The sequence below is a fragment of the Diachasma alloeum genome, unplaced genomic scaffold (genome assembly GCF_001412515.2).
Source record: "Diachasma alloeum isolate Michigan unplaced genomic scaffold, Dall2.0 Dall_scaffold_00934, whole genome shotgun sequence".
In the NCBI taxonomy this organism is placed as follows: domain Eukaryota; kingdom Metazoa; phylum Arthropoda; class Insecta; order Hymenoptera; family Braconidae; genus Diachasma; species Diachasma alloeum.
This window is the reverse complement of record NW_021681051.1, coordinates 4,357-13,124: the sequence shown is the minus strand read 5'-3', so window position 1 is coordinate 13,124 and position 8,768 is coordinate 4,357. Positions and strand designations below refer to the sequence as shown.

At 36.4% G+C, this 8,768-nt stretch overlaps 1 long non-coding RNA gene across 2 annotated transcripts; it reads right to left on the bottom strand.

Annotated features, from left to right (window-relative positions):
• Positions 1 to 1,108: 1,108 nt before the first annotated feature.
• On the bottom strand, positions 1,109 to 3,721 carry LOC107045417. Of its 2 annotated transcripts, none has more exons than XR_001461431.1 (4): positions 3,602 to 3,721; positions 3,043 to 3,294; positions 2,785 to 2,886; positions 1,109 to 2,332 (listed from the first exon to the last, which is right to left on the bottom strand). It is a non-coding gene; the product is annotated as an uncharacterized LOC107045417 (long non-coding RNA). The 2 variants fall into 2 exon arrangements; XR_001461430.1 differs by having other exon boundaries at positions 1,109 to 2,316.
• Between the last annotated feature and the right edge of the window lie 5,047 nt (positions 3,722 to 8,768).

The window sequence follows — 8,768 nt, the reverse complement described above, 5'->3', positions numbered from 1 at the left end:
AAGGGATAAAAGAGGGTTAATTGATGGAGAATTTAATTCTCCGTCGAACTGCCCTTTTTTCATCCCTTAATCTCAATTAGGAAGGGAGAGGTGAATTTTTAATTACCGGGAGTCACTGTGCGCCGCAAAACAATTATTTTCCTTACTGCGCTGTTATTTCCATGACAGTTTCTTCCATTTTTTACAGAGATTAAGGGATGGAAGAGGGTTAGTTGGTGGGTAATTTAATTCTCCGTCGAACTGCTCTTTTTTCATCCCTTAATCTCAATTAGGAGGGGAGAGGTGAATTTTTAATTACCGGGAGTCACTGCGCCGCGAAACTACAATTTTTCTCACTGGCCCATGACTTTTGTCGTAGTTTGTATTTTTTTGTTACAGAGATTAAGGGATGCAACAGGGATCGATTGATGGGGAATTTAATTCTCCATCGAACTACTTTTTTTTCATTCCTTAATCTCAATTAGGAGGGGAGAAGTGAATTTTTAATTCGCGGGCGAATGGTGAAAAGTCACTGTACGCCGAGAAGAAAATTATTTTTCTCACTGGCCCATGACTTTCCCGTAGTTTGTATTTTTTTGTTACAGAGATTAAGGAATGCAACGTGGATCGATTGATGGGGAATTTAATTCTCCGTCACACTGTCTGTGTTTCAGTCCTTAATATCAATTACCCAGCAAATGAATCACCTGAAAAACATTAAGAACATGTCGAGGACGAGCAGGGCATAAATTTCCCTCCGAAACTATCCCTGAGACAGCGGGCCTCAGGGGGTAGACACTCAATGTAAAATGTATACTAGCTTTTCTGTCCCAGGGTACCTCAGAGTTGCCAACCTAGTGACAAAAAGTACTAGAAATTCTGTGTTGGCTACTTGGTTTGAGTAATTAGAACAATGTTCAAGGAATGTACTGAGGGCAGATGGGACAAAATGGACCTCTCTGAATTTATGACCGAGAGCCGATCTTGATTTGATTGATTAATCAAATTCTTCACAACTGAATGCTTCGATCATATGAAGGACCGGAATTGATGACAGAAATGAATAAAAAAAAATCTCCACATTTGGGTCTCATTTTTATTTTTTTTAGACAATGGGAAAACTTTGATATAAAGTTCCTGACTCCGTATTTATTATTATCTATTATTATTATTATTATCAAAGAATAAAACGAATAACATCATAAACCTATTTATATACTTATGAAACTTTAACTCTGGACTGATACCCAAATAGTATGTAACATAACTATACAGTAACAAGTATCTCAAAATTTATAATGAAATCAATCGGAATATAAATTTACAGATATAACAAAAGTACTGGCCTTATTTAAGACGCTATAAATATTGCAGAATATTCCTCACATGGGATATTCTGGTTCATCCTGACATGACATTTATAACACAGAGAATCACAATCAACGTACAACTTATTGATACGATAAATTGATATCATAAAATTGAAAGTAGACAACGCAGTCCGAAAGTTCATGATGAGAATCCCCATCAGCTTCTTCAGCCTCTTCTGGTCTGATGAATTAATGATAACTTCTTCATGACCCTCTTTGCATCTTGTGTAAGCCGGGTTACTAATAACAGGCTCCTGATCAGTTTCTTCATGCACACAAAATAATCCTGTATAGCTATACTAGAGTTGACGAAGAACTGTATCAAGACGAGTATAGCATTGTTTCGAATAGTCTTGTATTTCTGGATCCAATTGTTCTGAACAGTTGTCAAGGATGAACTTCGTTTTTTCATAACGTGGTAGAGACTTCGCTAATCTTTGGCGTATGTATCTCCTGGAATCTTTACACGAGTGTTGCAGATTATTGTCATGTTGGGAGTTGCTGGGGAGTCATTGCATCTTGGTTGAACTGGACTCTGGTGTTGCTGATTAAGTACAGGGGGTCCTGTAAGCCTTCAATAGGTAAACAAGACAGTGGGGTTGACTGGACAAGGATGGGTACTGGCGTTGCTGATGCGAGGTACTGGGGATGTTGTAAGGCTTTGCCGGGTGATCAGGACATTGGATCCTCGCATGAACGGCCATTGCATCTTGGTTGAGTTGAATCCTGGTGTTGCTGATGAAGTAAAGGGGTGCTCTAAACCTTCAATAAGTAAACAAGACCGTGGGGTTTACTGGACAAAGATGGGTACTGGCGTTGCTGATGCGAGGCGCTGGGGATGCTGTAACCCTTCGACAAGTGATCAGGACATTGGATGCCCGAATTGGAGATCATTGGACAGAGCTCTATCCTGGTGATGGTGATGCGAAGGGGGGGGGGTGTCTAAGTTTCCAACAGTGCATCACAACTGTAAAATAGAGAGTCTGAAAAACAGTGGTATAGTTATGACAAATTAACCAAAAAGTAAATCACCGTCTTGATATGATAAATTTTTAGCTTCTTCTTAAATTTCCATATTTACTAAACAGTACACAAGGTAGATGCCATTACCAGACAATATTCATAAAATTTTCTATTAAATTAGCTCTATTTGAACATTTATCCTATGTTTTTCAGAGATAATTGAATACTTGATTAGTTTCATAATCCATTTTTTTTTCTCCATCAACTATTCTTTGTTTGAAAAAAAAAATGTTTAAAAATGATAAATTCCACTGTTTAAATTTTAAACAGTGCATGCATCCAAAGTGAAATTAAAAAACTTCTCAGGCGATTTAATTAAAAAATTCAATAATTAGAATTCTTTAAATATATAGTGTGATAAGTAGGAAACTGTAGGTGACGGATGAGTTACTTTAATGAATTGTTTACTCACCTAATCGCTTTATTAAATCATTTGTGTTAGTGTTGGTCCTACAGATGTTTTTCAAATTAGGCGGCAAAGTCGGGGAATCGGGAGTCAACAGGATTCTTTTAGCTGTGAAATAAAAATATAATCAGTGAAATCATATAAATGATTAATTACTCTCCACAATATTGAAAATTCGCACCCAACTTTTTTAGCCTATGTGTTTTCTTAGTTATCAGGTTTTTTCGACTATTATAAGTTATTCGGGAATTCAACGATACATACCTTCAATCGGAATCTTCAGAACATTCAGGATTGGAAAATTCTCCAACAATTCATCGGCCAGAGGAATGACTCGAGGATCGAACAGTGATGGGACAGCTGTCATCTTCAGTTTTTTCCTCGAGGGATGACAAAATTGATCGGGAGTAAAGTGGCATCCACAGACGTAGCATATCCCATTGAGCTTCTCTATTGCTTCTCTATTTCTCTATTGTGAGGTCCTCTACGCCTACAGCCTGTACCCATTTCTTGCATCTGAACAAACAAATTTGGATCAGTTATACCATATTCAATTATCACCACCAATATCAATCAACCTTTCAACTTCTCGGGGAAATTTCGCGTAAATACAATCTTTATTCTTCTGTTGTGCATGCCCCCAATGAGGCACCACGCATTTCGAATTTTTCGGCATTATCTACCCAAATAAGGTCGTGATCAAGGATGAAAATGAAAGAATACATCTGCCAGATCACATGTAACCTCTAATTGTCTCATAAACGAATTAATTTTTCTACAAAGCTTGATAATTATCAAATGCATAATTTCTATCAACAATTACCTCAATTTATTTCTCACACTGCTGCATTGTTTTCATCTTTCATATTCTCAATTGTTGTTTATTTTTATTTTCTCCATACAAAATAAACGTCACAACACAGTAGAGTTTCCAAACAATATGGCGTCCACCAGCGTCTAGACGGCCGTGAAGGTGCTCACATACCACTCATGGTGACCACAAAAAAAAAACAAAAAACTAGTTATTACCAGATCGTACCATTGAGATTAGCAGGTGGAGGGGGTACTTGAAGTGACGACCCCCTGGCGGGACTGCTACTGGCTACTGCCGAGTTACCCGCACAGGCAGTTCGCCCAGCCGTCAGATTCGACCGTAGCGCCATCCCTCCGTTGGGGTCGAACTATTTTTCGCTTGGGGTCACTCCAACCCCGAGATCTGAGCCTCTATTTTAGTCAATCCTCTTTGGGGTCAGTCCAACCCCGAGATCTGAGCCTCTACTTTAGTCAATCCTCTTTGTCCCCAACCAAGCGCTGGGAATCTCCCCTATAATCTCTGTGCGCGGTCTGGGTATTATATGTCTATGGTTGGAATTCATGTCAGAGTGTGTTTGAGCGCAGGAGGAAATAATATAAAGCGAATAATATAAATATACATTCGTCATCCCGAAATTGATATTTAAGACTTATAAAATGATAAAAGCAATTTTGGTGTTCAATAACCATGGGAAACCTCGACTGTCCAAGTTTTATCATTATTTTGTAAGTAAATATTGGTGAAATCCTCGTCAGCTGTTTCACTGCCCACCGTTAGTAATAGCGCTTTTCTTGGCATGATTTTTTTCCAACTTGTCTGGGTATGTTTCTTCGAAACGAATTTTTTTGTTCTGGTTTTTGACGTGTTTCTTGGGGACTGAAATAACCTCTAACCTTGCGCCCTCCCCCCCCCCTTTGCCTGATAGTGTTCAATTGTTTTATCGAAATTTCAAGGCCCAAGAAAAACGTCGAAATTGAAAACGAAAAAAGTCGTTTCGAAGAAACACACCTGGATAAGTTGGAAAAACAAACGGGGGGCCGAGCCTATTCGACTGAAGAGATATGATTGTTTCTTTATGCGTTGTTAGTCTTTTTATATTTCATTTCTACCAATTTCATTGGTAGTAACCTATCGAATGGATCCGTTGCAATTCTATATTTAAAAAATAATAAGAAAATAAACATTCTGTTTTATGGTGAATAAAAAATTTCAGTTTCTGTAAGATGCAAATTCTCCGATTTTCTCAATTTTCAAGTAAAATAAGAGGAAACTTCGTGCCAAACTTCAGATTAATATGTCAATTTTTTCCAAAGTTAGAGTGCAATAGTTATTTTCATCACAAGGTCCACAAAGTATTTTCTGACGAATGTGGCTTTGTAGGCCGAGCCGAAGGCGAGGCCTATAATCACATTCGTCAGAAAATACTTTTGGACCGTGTGGTGAATGCAATTTTTCGTCAGAAGGCCCGTAAACCGCGATCAAACCGAGCGAAGCGAGGTTAGAATCGCGGATTACCGGATCTTCTCAAGAAAAGACGGATTTTTAGCGAAAAATCGAAAAACTTGAATTTCTCGGCAACTTCGCATGAATTGTGCATATTCCAATTGTTTGGAATAGAAGACATTAAGATGAATATTTTGACATAAAAATTGAAATCGGTTGAGTAGTTTTTGAGATATTCAAGAAAATAGATTTGGATACAGAGTCGAATGTCTCCTAAACTATCCATCCGATTTAGCCCATCTTCAATACCAAATATTTTAGTGCCAAGAGAAAACTTTGTACCAAATTTCAAGTTAATATGTCAATTTTTAGGAAAACTAAAGTGCTAACAAAAATTTTCAGCGAAAAACAGAAAAATAGAAATAGGTATGGGGTATTCCATGTGAACTCACCCAGGTCCAAACCCTCACCATCGCCAATCATATTGCCGATTTTTCCTGTGGTTGTATATGGAAAAATATGACTCCTCAAATTTTTTCAGATTTTTTAAGGCATCCTGTGGGCAGCCATGTTTTTTTGCAAGTTTTATCTTCAAATGCCTGTAACTTCCATAAAAATCAACCGATTTGAGTTTTTTTTTTAAATGTGCGTCTTAGAACACACTTCCCATATAAAAATATGCCAATTTTTTTCATTTCGTTCTTCCATCGATTTCCTCAGAAAAACCTCAAATAACTTCAAAAAACGAGTCGTTTTCAAAATTGGACCCTTTTTACATTTTTCAAAAAATTTCAGTGAATATATTGCACAAAAATAAAATTTTTCACCAAAGGCCAAAGTGGGATCTCTATTAGAACACACCACTCGAAAAGATTTATTGTTAACGAATTTTCAAAAAATTATCAAATTGTTCCAGATTCGAATATAATGCAGTGATTCTTCAGGCGGTAAATTCAAATAATGCTTCTGCGTTCAAATGCGAAAAGAATTTTGAAATTTTTGAAATTTTTCATCCCGGATTCATATATTCAAATTGGAAATGACGGCCACGAAATGGGAAGCCCACTTTGGCCTTTGGTGAAAAATTTTGTTTTGGTCCAATATATTCACTGAAATTTTTTGAAAAATATAAAACGTGACCAACTTTGAAAACGACTCGTTTTTTGAAGTTTTTTGAGGTTTTTCTGAAGAAATCGATGGAAGATCGAATTGAAAAAAATCGGCATATTTTTATATGGAAAGTGTGTTCGAAGACGGACATTTTGTAAAAAAAAACTCAAATCGGTTGACTTTTACGGAAGTTGCAGGCATTTAAAGGTAAAAATTTCAAAAAACATAGCTGTCCACAGGATGCTTCAAAAAATCTGAAAAAATTTGACAAGTCATATTTTTCCATATACAACCACAGGAAAAATCGGCAATATGATTGGCGATGGTGAGGGTTTTGACCGGGTGAATTCACATGGAATACCCCGTATACATATTTTGATAGATTGCAATAGAAGACATCAAGACGAGTATTTTGGAAAAAAAATTCAAAACGTGTGAGTAGTTTTCGAGATATTCAAGAAAATAGGTTGGGATATAAATCCCTCCGATTTAGCCCATCTTCAATATCAAACATTTTAGTGCCACGAGGAAACTTTGTACCTAATTCAAAGTTAATATGTCAATTTTGAGGAAAACTAGAGTGCTAACGAAAGTTTTCAGTGAAAAGTAGAAATATCAAGATATTTCGTTCGATTTTTCTTTTCTCTAATTTTGCCTGTAAATGATGTAAAATTGTCTGAAACGTAAAAATACGAAGTTTGAGGACCATGTATGTATGTTGAAAACTTCGTATGAATGGGTATAGATATTTCGATAGATTGCGATAGAAGATATCAAGACGAGTATTTTGAAAAAAAAATTGAAATCGGTTGGATATTTTCCGGGATATTTGCAAAAAACCATTTAAAAATAAATGATGATTTCGAAAAATAGCTGAACCAATTCAGCTGAACTTTAGCACAGACTTAGTCCTCATTAACACCTATAATCTCACAAAATTTCAAATTTTGTGGAATCATCTTAGCCCTTTATTCGTTCAATTTTCTAAAAATTGACCATCAAGTGGATCAAGTTGACCACGCGCACATACATACATGGTCCTCAAACTTCGTATTTTTACGTTTCAGACAATTTTACATCATTTACAGGCAAAATTAGAGAAAAGAAAAATCGAACGATTTCAATGCTTCCATTCGGAAGCAAAAACATGTCAAGAAAAGGATTATCACTTCTTCTGGGCTTCTTCTATAACAGATCCCTGAATGTTGAATGAAACTAGATGTGTGAATTTTCAGTTTTTCACATGAAATTAGCGATAAAACAATATTTTTCATAGAGTATAGGATATTCATGTCAAATTGTTCAACGATATATTGGTAGCTTCGATGAATGTTATTCTCCTTTATTCTAAGGATTTATTAATTTTTTTATGGAATATTCCAATTCGGTTATTATTTCACCATGTTAATTATCGGTCAGTGAAAATCTGAAAATGCAAAGCGGTTTTTGCACTAGTTACTGAGCCAGTAAGCTCGTCGCGTTTCTCAGCAACCAAAAAAACTTTTGTTTCTCAATTTTTTGTTCAGTCGGTAAAATATGTGATAACACCATTGGCAGTATTGATCATGGCCAGAAAAAGGTTGGGTCAGAGCCTAAATGTCCACTTGAGCACACGCTTTTTCTCCACAAGAGGGCACAGCACCGCTTAGAACTCCACACAGACCAACGTGTGCTCTAACTTTGTCCACCTCCAGTTGTCCATGAAAAAGATTGGCACATCACTGAAAGTACACATGCTTGATTTCCACACCCTTTAAATACACAAAAAAATTACACCATTCATTTGTGAATTTGGGTTAAGTCCGCACAAAAGTTTTGCACACATGCTATTGTCAACCTTTTAAAATTGAACATGGATGCAATTCCACGGAGTCTTTCAACACATGGAAATCGACACGATCATCAAGTGCATAATCATATACTCCCCATTATAGAATAAGTAATCATATCTACACATGGCGCGTTGCAAATTCCCCAATTAGTCCAGTCAAACTAGCTTCAACTTCTCAATTTTTACCTACGTCCCTGCGAATTGGCCCAATCGTTAGACTTTAGCTTAACTAAAAGTTTTTGAGTAGACACAGGGTTCGTGCATCCCGGCGAGGGTGAGAAAAATACGAGAAACTGCCCCCTAAATGCATTTTTCGAGAATAGCTCGAAAACAACGAAAGACATCGGAAAAAGTGTCAAATAAAAAGTATAGAAGATACAATTTTCTGCAAAAAATATCGTTTGCACTTTGCCTCCACCCCCTACGGTTCATCCCCTACAGCACCGTAAACGGTTGAGAAAAGAAAAAAATTGAAAAAATTATTTTTTGAATTTTTTCCTTGTTCCAATACACTTAAATAGTTATCGAGTATTTTCATAAGAAGAAAATATATATATATAGGTGATGGGGGTGAAAATATCCATGTCGAGCAGCGATATATCATGAAATATTGGTCAAATGTTTATCTTTCTTTTTTCAAATTTTCATTTATAATTTTTGCTACAAATAATTCCTTCATCGTTTTGCTGTATGTCCTATAGTTTTTGTATTTCACCCCATTTCACCGTTTCATCCCCGAACTCTGCCTCTCTCAGAGAACCACTGCGCGGATATATATATATATATATATAT